The sequence below is a fragment of the Gossypium hirsutum genome, chromosome A03 (genome assembly GCF_007990345.1).
Source record: "Gossypium hirsutum isolate 1008001.06 chromosome A03, Gossypium_hirsutum_v2.1, whole genome shotgun sequence".
Taxonomy (NCBI): domain Eukaryota; kingdom Viridiplantae; phylum Streptophyta; class Magnoliopsida; order Malvales; family Malvaceae; genus Gossypium; species Gossypium hirsutum.
Window position 1 is genome coordinate 88,899,642 of NC_053426.1, and position 12,522 is coordinate 88,912,163.

A 12,522-nucleotide genomic window follows, 5' to 3' on the forward strand; every position below is an offset into this window, starting at 1 on the left:
GGAAAATTGATTGAATTAAGACAATACCTAAGAAAAAATCCACCTAGACTGTACTTGTTATTCTAGCTCCAAATCAGATGATTTATTCTTTTAACTTGTTTCATAGAGATCCCTAAGTTATGTTATTATCCCTATTCAAGACTAATAACGTCTAATCCCTAGATTGAATAATTGAGACCTTTCTCTAATTAACACCCTAGGGTTGCATTAACTCGATCTATGGATTCCCTTATTAGGTTTCACCCTAATCTGGCAAAATCTTGTCACCCTATGTCTAGGCGCGCAATCAACTCCGCTTAATTATGACAAATGTACTCTTAGACATGGTCTATTCCTCCTCTAAATAACAGTTCAATATTGACGCACTCAAAGCAATAATAAAAGTGAGCATGAAAGAATTAATAGATGCTCAAAGGCTAAAAAATCTCACAAAAATTATGGCTTTTTGATGTTTAAACTTATGAATTCCGATTCAAGTTAATACCTAGACTTAGGGAAACAACCTAAGTTTTTAAATTCTTAAAAATCAACTTATCATGCTTGATTCTCTAACGTCTTAAAGTTTAAACAATCAATGCATAAATCCCTATGTTTTAATTCAAGATATATTAATCAAAATCATAAATCAATCAATCCTAAATTCGATATGAGAGCTTTCCAAGAGAACAAGACAGTCATTCAGGGATTTTTCTGATAATGAAATGAATGGCCCCCCACACTTAAGATGTACATTGCCCTCAATGTACAAAGATAGATAGGAAAAGATAAATTTGTAATCATAAGATAGGGGAGAAGTGAAACTTCCTGTATGATGAATTCCTCGAACTGGAGATTTTGAGAGTAATCGGTGCAAGAGTGGAGGAGGATATTTCGGCTGTGGTAGAGGTTCGTTAGACCATAAGGCCTGCGCCAAAAGAATATTGTATCTAGTGGTAGCTATGGTCGTGGTCGAACAGGACATGATAGTAGTGGAGAACCTTTCCGATAGAGTTTTTAGTTCCTATGCGATGATGAGCTTAAGAGCTTTATATAACTGTGATAAAATCAGGAACTTTTTAGGGGATATTAGGAAGAATAATTACCCATAAAGAAATAACCGAAATTGATAATTAAAAATAAAATTCTAAAATCTAATAAAAGTAAAAATTTGTTTTAATAAAAATTAAAAACATAAAATACTAAATAAATGTTTTTAAACATCTTCATTGCTGGATGGTTCGCGAGGTGGGACTGGCGATAAGATGTGGAGGTGCTGACAAATCTGCTGTAGAGTAGCATCAATGTTATCAAATTGTTGAAAACACTACTGCTCAAATCAAGTGAGGCGCTCAGAGATGTCAGCATATGAAGCCGCCGCATGAACTGAACGAGAGGGTGGTGGTGGCTGATATGGTGGGTCCTCGTGCTGTGGGGGGATATCATCAGGAATGTCCTCGTAGGCCTCATCCTCGGTAGATTGGGCGAGACGATATTGAGGAGGGTAGGTTCCTCGGCGCTTTTCGATCATCCTTGTGGAGACATCTGGCCAATGAGGGTTAATGATGATTCTTGGGCTGCGGTGTTGAGGAGCCCGAAGTGTCGAACCAACTGAGTCATGTATGGGCCAATAGAGATGACCCATTTACTATGCTGCTCTGTCTGGTGCTGAATGGCAAAGGCAATGAAATAAGCCAGGTCGATGACGTGCCCGTGCGACATACACCATAAAAAGTAGGCGTCGTGGGTATTGACAACGCCAGTGCTCTCTCACCTCCCCGTTATCATGTGAGCCAAATTGGCGTGTAAGTACATCAGGGATGGTGGGAGAACTAATGCCTTGGAGTGGCTAGGATTGTAGGAGGCAGCGCTAGGGGCCAAAGTGTGCCAGCACTTCAGGGGAGAGAAGTGTATGTGGTGAGTGAGAGCATGTAGTTCATTCTTCTCCTTGAACTCCTCCATATATAAGCCCAGTACAACACCAAACTCTGGGACACTTAGCTGGCAGATTAATCCACCTAGCCAAAATTGAACCGTGCCAAGATCATCGTAGTTCGTTATTACGGTCTGAAGATGAAACGTTAAGCATAGTTCCATCGTGAGCTCGAGGTATGTTGGCTAGATGATCCTAAAGAACAGCTTCCAAGGGTCGATCGTTAGGAGGGCCCAAATCGTATCAGTCAACTAAACTTGTTCTACGATAGCCCAGTTGATGCAGCGCCCGCAATTAAAGGTTAGGCCCGAAAGATTTGGAAAAGTTCTTCTTGGGGCCCTCGGGGGAATTGTAGGAGAGGGTGACGAATTTTCGTGGTTGGACCTGCGGAAGATGATGCTCCCTTCCTCTTCTTCAAAGTAGGTACAGCGGTTTTCTTTCCTCGTGAAGACGACATGGTACCTTCGATTAGAATCATCAAGTCATCTTAATGAGTGGTCAAAGTAAAATGAAGGCAAATTTCAAATAAAAATCAGAATTTCAGCCACAACTACTAATATTAACCAAACATAACCAACATAATTATTTTGATAGCATAATTTCGTGACATTATCATTGTATTAGAATGAAAATGGGCACAGTAATGGCATGTGTATGACAAAAGAGTGAGGCTTTCCTAACAACTCGATTTAACATGAAATGTATGATAAATAATCTGACAATGTAGAAATAATGAACAAAATGGAAATAGTAAAAGAAAAATAAAGATTATTTTAAAAATAAATATTAAAAGTAAGTAGAATATAGGTGAAAAGAGTAAACAAACGCTAAGGGAGAGAAATTGAGCGTCGAGAATAGAGTTGGAGGCGGCGCATGGGCGTGGCAGAGAGGCCGTGTGGACTTGCAGCGGCTAGGGTTAGGTATTTTGAGTGGGGAAGACAATGAATAGTGTAGGGTATTTATAGATTTTGAGCCACGCGGTCAGGGGACACGCCCGTGTACCTCAATTTTAGCCCTTGTGTTTCGCGTTTTTCCTATTTGGGCGCATTTGAAGTTCATCCCACACCCGTGTACCTTGGGTGTGTGGGTACACATAGTCGTGTCAAACGACCGTGTCTAGCTTCGTTCGCTTCTCCCACGCCCGTGTATGCAATCCCCACGCCTGTGTTAATTTGACAGGTTCGACCACAGGTGTTAAACATGGGCGTGTCGCACGCCCGTGCTAGTTTCTCAGTTTCAGCCACGGTTCTAAGGCACAGGCATGTCACACGCTCGTGTTGTTTTGGCAGGCTTGACCACGGCCATGGGATTTTATCGTAGCCCGTATTTGGGGAAATCTTTTCCCTGTTTTCACACAGCCTTAAGAACGCCCATGTTCTTGGCCTTGTCTCTGTGGAAAACCTGTATTCAAGAACTCCGTTAGTAAGTTAGGTGTTGAAGACAAAATTTTAAAGAAGTTAATATAGTTAGTGCTCAGGTTGCCTCCCGAGAAGCGCTTATTTATAGTCTAAGCTCGACTTACCTCTCCGTTGAATGATCATGGTGGTTTGAGGAGTTTATACTCCTTATTCTTGCTATCAATCTCATCAAAATGAGGTTTTAAACAGGTGTTGTTTACCTTAAAAATACCGAACTTGGGGTGACTTACCTCAATTGTACCGAATGGAAAAATACTAAGTACCGTAAGAGGGATTTCTTCATTTGGTCTGGCAGTGACAATGTGAGGATTTGCGGCATCTAATAAGACTTTATCTCCAACCTTAAGTTGATTTGGAAAGGTATCGAGCTCGTTCCGGCGTAGTTTTGGTTTATCGTGTGTTCTCGGTTTATGTGTTCGCTATTCATGTAGCTCCTCTATTTGTAGCCTTTGTTCTTCATGAGTAGGTCTTCTACTATTGCTTGAGAATGACTTATGTGCTTCTTTCAAACTCATTTCCTGTAAATTAGGTTGTACCATATTATCAGTTTTAGTAGAATGGGTTAGATGATCACCTTCAATTTCCGATGTGTTGCCAGAATTTCAAGCTTGAAGGGTAATTGTTTTGTCTCCCACACGAAGCATGAGTTCACCTGTGCCAACATCAATAATTTTTTTAGCAGTTGCTAAAAAGGCCTTCCTAGAATTAAAGGAGTGTTGCTATCCTCCTCTATATCTAGAACAATAAAGTCAACAGGAAATATGAATTTATCAATTTTAACTAGCATATCTTTAATAATGCCCCTAAGGAATCTTATAGTTTTATCTACTAATTGAATGCTCATCCTAGTCTGTTTGGGTTTCCCGAGACCTAATTGTTTGAACATTTTGTAGGGCATGATGTTGATACTAGCCCCTAAATCAACTAATGCATTATTAACATCTAAACTGCCAAATAGGCAAAGAATTGTAAAACTCCTTGGATCTTTTAGTTTGTTGGGTAGTTTATTTTGGAGAATAGCTGAGCAAACTGTGTTCAGCTCCACATGTGACTCCTCGTCCAACTTCCGCTTATTTGCTAAAAACTCCTTTAAAAGTTTCATTGTGTTTGGCATCTGCAATACAGCTTCAATAAACGGTTAGTTAATATGTAATTTTTTTAAGAGTTTAAAGAATTTACCACATTGTTCATCTGAGCAGTCTTTCCTTGTTGCATTGGGGTATGGCACACAAGGTTTATATTCGACAGTAACTGATTTGTTTTTGCTATAATCTATCTCACCTTTACCTTTGCTTACCACAGTTTCTTGCCTCGGTTCTAGCTCAGGCTCAACGAATCCTTCTTCATCTTGAACATTAATCGCGTTGAGCTGTTCCCTTGGGTTAGGTTCAGTATTACTTGGCAAGCTACCTTGTGGTCGTTCAGAGATTAGTTTAGAAAGCTGGCCTATCTGGGTTTCGAACCCTTGGATCAACGCTTGTTGATTTTTAAGTGCTATCTTGGTATTCTGGAAACGGGTATCTAACACCTAGATAAACTTTGTGAGCATCTCTTCAAGGTTCGGTTTCTTTTCCTATTGATAGGGTGCTGTTGGTAGCTTGGAGGTGGTCTCTGATTTCCTTGGCCTCCCCACGAGAAATTTAGGTAGTTCTTCCAACCTGCATTGTAAGTGTGAGTATATGAGTTATTTTGGAATCTAGAGTTATGGTTACCCATATATTAGAATTGTTCCTCCTCGATGCTAGGGTTGAAGGGTTGATACTTTATGCATGCTCCTCCTCCATTCGTCTCACACCTCATTACTAGATGAACCTATGGAGAACTAAGAAAACCATCAATTTTCTTATTCAAGAGTTCTACCTGATTAGAGAGCATGGTGACCGAATCGACGTTATAAACACCTGCTATTTTTGTTGGCTTTGTCCTCATGACTTGTCACTGATAGTTATTCAGTGACATCTTCTCTATAAACTCATAAGCATCTTCAGGTGTTTTGTTATTGATGGTTCCGCCAGCAACTGCGTCAACCATTTGCCGAGTTGAAGGATTCAGGCCATTAAGGAATGTTTGAACCTGAAGCCAAAGCGGTAACCCATGGTGAAGGCACCTTCTCAAAAGGTCCTTGTATCTCTCCCATACATCGTAGAGTGTTTCCAAATCAATCTGCACAAAAGAAGAGATATCATTACGTAATTTAGCCATTTTAGCCGGCGAAAAATATTTTAGTAAAAATTTTTCGCTCATTTGTTCCAAAGTAGTAATTGACCCTCGTGGTAACGAGTTCAACACTGTTTAGCTTTGTTCCTCAATGAAAAAGGGAATAACCGAAGGCGAATGGCATCATCAGAAACGCTATTAATTTTAAAAGTGTCATAAAATTCTAGAAAATTCACCAAGTGAGTTTTGGGGTCCTCATCCTGCAAACCATCAAACTGAACAAATTGTTGTATCATTTGAATAGTGTTAGGTTTCAGTTCAAAATTATTTGCAGCAATAGCAGGCCTAACTATACTTGACTCAGTTCCTATTAAATTAGGTTTAGCATAATCATACATAGTACGAGGAGCAGGACTTTGATTAACCACAATCGCAAGAGGTAGCTGATTGTCTTGGTTTTCGGCCATCTCTTTGGTTGGGGGTTGAGTATCGTATTCTTGCTCGTTCTCTGTGTATCTTAAACTTCGCCTTATTTCTCTTTGGTTTCTGCGAACTGTGCGATTGATTTCTTCGTCTAAAAGTAGTGGTCCTGACGGGTTTCTTCTAGTCATAAACTATAAAAACTTGCCAGAAGAAAGAAAAAAAATTAGTAAATTAGAATAAAACTAAAAATAAAATTAAACTGCAAGAAAAATAAATGGCTAAAGTAATAAAAATTGAGTGTTCCTAATATTTTAATTCCCCGGCAACGGCGCCAAAAACTTGATCGCGTGATTTCGTGATAGGTTTTAAATATTTATAATTAATCGTTCTTGAAACTAACTATTATCACGCTGTAGGCAAGTGTACCTATCAAACAGTAGTATAGTTTTAGCAAGACCGGATTGTCAAACCCAAAGGAACTAAAAGCACTAGTAATGACTGTCTTTTTATTATCTATCCTAAGAATAAAGAGGTTTTGTTTTAACTAACTAATTATCTAAACTAAGAACTCACAGAGAATAGAATTGGGGAATTGCTTTTGAGAAAATCAATTGAATTAAGACAATACCTAAGGAAAAATCCACCTAGACTGTACTTGTTATTCTAACTCCGAATCAGACGATTTATTCATTTAACTTGTTCCGTAGAGATCCCTAAGTTATGTTTTTATCCCTATTCAAGACTAACAACGTCTAATCCCTAGATTGAATAATTGAGATCTTTCTCTAATTAACACCCTAGGGTTGCATTAACTCGATCTATGGATCCCCTTATTAGGTTTCACCCTAATCTGGCAAAATCTTGTCACCCTATGTCTAGGCGCGCAATCAACTCCGCTTAATTATGACAAATGTACTCTTAGACAGGGTCTATTCTTCCTCTGAATAAGAGCTTATCTTGAATCAGTATCCTGGGATATCAAAACAAGAATTAAGAACACATAATTAAGAACAAGTTAAATATTTATCATACAATTCAGAAAATAATAACAAGATTCGTCTTAGGTTTCATTCCCGTTAGGTATTTAAGGGTTTTAGTTCATAACTAAATAAGAAAACATCTCAAAATAATAAAGAATACAAAACATAAAGAAAACCCAAAACTCCTGAAGGGGAAATTGAGGAGAGATCTTCAGTCTTGAGGATGAATCCGGCTTCTGAGACGAATCAATCGGCTTTCTTGGAGTAATTCCTTACTCCCTATTCTGTGTCCCCATTTTCTCCTCTTTTAGGGTGTATTATAGGCTTTGGAATGCCTATGAACCCTCAAAAGTGACCTTTTCCGAATTGGACTCAACTTGGCTCTGCAGGGACACGCCCGTGTGACACGCTCATGTGCAATTATTTTAGGCCGTGTTTGAGCCTGTTAGAATGGCACGGGCGTGTGTCCTACCCGTGTGAGTCGTGCTTTGATTCTTCCAGATTGACACGGCCGTGTGGGCTACCCGTGTGAGGAAGTCCAGACCGTGTTGATTTCGTACTTTGACCCATTTTCTCCGTTTTTGGCCCGTTTCTCGTTCCTTTCACTCTCTTATGCTCTCCTAAGTATAAAACATGAAATTAAAGCATTAGTAGCATCGAATTCACCAATTCTAAGGAAAAATCATTCATAAATGCGTTAAGCATGGGGTAAAAATATGTATAAATTACAGTTTATCATTAATCATCCAAAAACACATTAAGAATGGGATTAAAATATGTTTCTTTTATAGCTTATCTATTTTCATACTCTGACTGCTTGCCCTTATTGAGGAATATCATTTTGTTTTGAAATTCTGTCTTTTACCATCTATTTATGTTTTGGTCTCACACTGAGCTCACGTAGCTCACTTCCTCTCAATTTTCTTCTTTTCAGGTAAATTTCGTGTTCTAAAGCTAGACTTGGCAGCCGGAGGTCTCAGATGGATAACCTTTGATATAATCAAATAAAGTTTTCTTCAATTCTTAAATTAGTGAACTATTTCAGACTATAAGTATTTATAAGAACTGTGGCATAAATTTTATATTGGACTTTTGTTAAAGTTTATTTGGACTGAACTTTAGAAACTATGGATTTTATACTGAACCTAAATTACAAATTTCATGAGTGGTTTTTACGAAAATGAAACTAATATGAATTTTTGAGGCTGTGATGTTTTTAAACACTCCAATTTGAAACAGTACAAGAAATGTCAATTTGATTTAATTTTGAATTTTTTTACGCCAATTAAATACTGTTTCAAAACATAGTTAAGTATTATTTAATTTCCTAAAGTGAAGCAAACAAAAAGTTTTCTTGGTTTGAATTAGAGTTTTTGTTTTCGCCACTTTTGGTGCCCGATGTAACCTCTTAAATTCGGTCTAAACTTCTAGGTCAGGTTTTGGGGTGTTATAAATTTACATAAAACATTTTAGGAAAAATAATAATATTGGTATTTAAATAATATAATCAAAAGAAGCAAGTCATAAAATCTTGGCTAAATGAGTTATATATGTTGGGAAAAAATAATTCACAAAATAGGTTTTTTTTCTAAAAATTAGGGAAATAGGTTGATTTTGGAAAGACTGTATGAAAATGCGTCTACCTGGACGCATTTTCTGCACAATTTTAGGAAAGTGCACCTAGTTGAATGTGTTTTCCTCTAAGTTGGTAGGAAAACACTCCCAGCTGAACACACTTTACTTTCCCTCTCCTTGGCCCATTTTTTTTCTTTAGGGTATTTTTGGGTTTTTAATGTTTAAGATTTTTGGGGTTTGGTTAGTTTTAAGATTTAAGGTTTTGGGTTTAGGGTTTTTTACTATTTTGGGGTTTAAGGTAAACACTGTGAAAGCTTAAAGGTAGATTTGAATTGTCGTTGATGTGATAACACTCGGAGACACACACATTTATTTATCATGTCGGGATGAGACCATTACCTTAGAAGCTCATCCTATGGAAGTTGGGTTCTGGAGTGATGGCGCTTTGTACAGTCACGGGTTGAAGTGTATGTAACGGTCCTAGTCAACAACTGTTATGCAGTCACAAGTTGGAGTATAATTAGGGGGTCAATTGACAGTCGTTATGCAGTCAATCTTTTTTAATACTCGAAGCTAGTGGTTTATCAACACCATACATAAGATTGAGACCATAATCATAGGAAAAATGAATGGGTTTCTGGTGTATTTAATGTAATTTTTTTCTACATCTCCACCAAAGGCAGTATTTTTAACCTTTATTCTTATCTAAAGTTCGGGACCAAGTTGTTTGCAAGAGGACTTTTAGGGGATAGCAGATGTTTTGATAGAGTAGAGGTAGAACTCGAGTTAGCACGATAATGATTGTAGTTATTAATGAGTTGCTCAACAACGATAATCGTTGTCACCCTGGAGGGAGCTTTACTTTTACTTCACCATCACAACTGTTCCCCCTTGAGAGTCTTCTTGCATCCAACTCGGTCCTGAGTTTCAAAAAAGAAGGAAGGTTAAAGATGCTAGTTTTGGTAAAAATGAAGAATTAGAATAAGTTGATTATGCTGGGAATCCCCTTGGTTTTTCAATATGATTATGCCCTCAAACTTATGTATGATATTTATAAGGCATCATCTCTAGGTATCCAAAAAGTTTGAACTCATGACCGCATAATGATTGTCAACTGACCTCTGAGTTATACTCAAACCCGTGATTTCATAATGGCCATCAATTAAGACTTCTACTTAGACTTCGACCCATAACTATATATTCCACTATTACCCCGAACCCTGATTTTCATAAGATGGATTTCTAAGGTAATGTTCCCTTTTCGGCATGACATATGAAATGTGTGTCTCAGAGCGTTATCGCATCACTGGTGACTCAAAAATACCTTAAAACTAGCACACTTTCTACCACAAATAAGAATAACTATTTCCGATGAAAATTTTAAATATTGAAACGAAAAGAAGATTGAGAGAGAAATTTTGGAAAAGGGGAGGACGGTGGCCAAGAGAGATGATGGAGTAGGGGGGACAGCCTTCCTCCCTTTTATAAGTTGGGAGTGAGACTAAAAGGAAAACAAAGAGAGTTAAAAATACATCATCTGAGACGTGTTTTCATCAAATAATAACTCCAATGGTGCTTGAAAACTTACTCAAGATTCCCGAGCGCAAGGTATCTTTACAGGCTTCGGACAAATAGTGGAGAGAAAGCAGGGCTAACTGATGTGTTTCCTGCTGACATGCGCTTCAGACCTATAATCTCAAATGTTAATATATTCATTGTGGAATTCCCGCCATTTTCATCAAATTTTCCCTACAAATCAAGCTTGTGTAGTGCTTCAATGTCTTGCGGTGGTGGTGGAATATTTTGCCTCCACTTGAACTTGCACATCACTCGATCGAACTCATGCATCTCCACCATCGTGTAAACTACAACGATACCTTCGCGTCCCACATTCTCTAATTGGCCAAATTTTCAAGCTGGATGCATCGTATGATTACTGGATTGACGAATGACATCCATTCAGATTGTAGTACACATTTATAAATTTTCTTATCTATAAAAATATTAAAAATCATTACATAATTATTATATGTTTGAACAATTCAATAATTATCCTTGGCTTTTGAGCATTGATCTAACAGTAACCAGATATCTTCAAGCGGCTTTGGTAGTCCCACATAACTTGGCCCAAAGTTCCACCTACTCAAACAATATGTTAATTCAAATAGAAAATAAATAAACAACATTTACTATGGTAACTATATTATTATCAAATGAATTTTACCTTATCACCAGTAGGAATGTATAAGGGGGACAATTCGGGGATGTAAAAATTGTAGCCATTACGCCTATGATTGCAGCAGGAGCAGGAAACCACCAATTGACATCTTATCCAGTTTCGTTGCTTGGTACAACTCCTGGTACAATGTGGCTAGCATGGCTAGTCCCCAATTGAGTTGGCAATATTCTTTGAAGTCCACCAGATGTAGTAACCACCTTATATATACCAAAATTTAAGATTTATCAGGCATTAGGATTCCCTCACTTAACCTCAAGATGAATGCACGAGTGTATTATTCTTTTCCGAGGGTTGTTGCGTGCTTATCAAGTTCATCGAAATTATCTTCCAACCATTTGATCTCTATCCGGTCACCTTGAAACTTGTTCGACACTTTCCCTAAAAATGTGTCATAAAGGTCCTCCTTATTGGGAATGATCACTGGCCCTGTAACACTCTTAACCCATATCTGTTGCCGAAATGGGGTTACGGAGCATTATCGGAGATTACAAAACAAACAAACAGAAATTTCAACATTTCAAAACACATCAATATTCATATCAAAAACCAAACAAAATCATTTATATTGTCCCATAGATGAGCCCTCGAGGCCCAAATTAAGCATTAGAAAAAAGTCGGGACTAAATCTGGAACTTAGAGAATTTTTCGAAAAACATTGAAAATTTTCAAAGCTATAGGGGTCACATGGCCAAGAGACATGCTTGTGTCTTAGGCCATGTGGGCATTTGAAATGGGGACACACGGTCGTGTCCCAGCCCATATTCGTGCCCGTGTAACTCTCTGACTTTGTTACATGGCCAAGCTACACGCCCATGTGCTAGGCTGTATACCCCTTCGAAGTAACCCCACATACTCGTGTGCCAGGCCTTGTGTTAGGCCGTGTAACAACCTAACTTGCAACCCTTTGGAAGCGATAGGGGACACACAGCCGTGTCAACTAGCCATGCGTCACACACGACTAAGATACATGCCTATGTCTCTTCCCATGTGGACGAAAATAGGCCATTTTACAAACAATTTTTCTCACCCAAATTAGCATGTACCTATAACCAAAATGCACATATGCACATGCCTTAATAAGGCACCAAAATTAAGCATAAATAAGGCATGTACATATGATATAACATCATACAACCAATATGTTGTTACGCACCTCAAATGACAATATATAAACATGTTTAATCATGTACTCAAATTTGACAAAATGACTTACGAACTTTCAACTAAACTTGCATCAATTTAAACCATTAAATTAACTTACCAAACCCTATCAAATGGTACAAAATATGTCATTCATTCACCAACATGAATAGACATATATAAATACCTTTCATAACAAGATACCAAACCACAACAAGACATAAGGCTTATACAAAATGTATATTCATCTATCACAATTCAAACTTATTATTTACATGCCATAAACTAAGCTCATATCAACCTCAAAATACAAAATCACCAGCCAAATCAATTGGCTATTCTACAACCAAAACACAAGACCAACATTAGCCAAAATACCTATACATGCCATTATAACCAAAATTAAACATCTATAAGTACTGAAAGAGCCGATAGATAGTGTGATATATCTCTGATGACTTTTCCAACCCGAACAAGCTTCCGACAACTATAAAAAATAGAAAATTAACACAAAGTAAGCATGTCATGCTTAGTAAGTTCGTAACACACACAGAGTCTAACCTTGCCAATTCAATATACAACCACAAAGCATGTAAACCCAATCCAACTTGAGAATAACTAATTCAAAAACCTATATATGTACATTTATACTCTTAACTTTCACAAGGTACGCATTACTTA

At 37.7% G+C, this 12,522-nt stretch overlaps 1 non-coding gene across 1 annotated transcript; it reads left to right on the forward strand.

Annotated features, from left to right (window-relative positions):
- The first annotated feature begins 5,416 nt into the window (after positions 1 to 5,416).
- LOC121225214 (small nucleolar RNA R71) lies at positions 5,417 to 5,523 on the forward strand. Its single transcript, XR_005923132.1, has one exon. It is a non-coding gene; the product is annotated as a small nucleolar RNA R71 (small nucleolar RNA).
- The last annotated feature ends 6,999 nt before the right edge of the window (positions 5,524 to 12,522 follow it).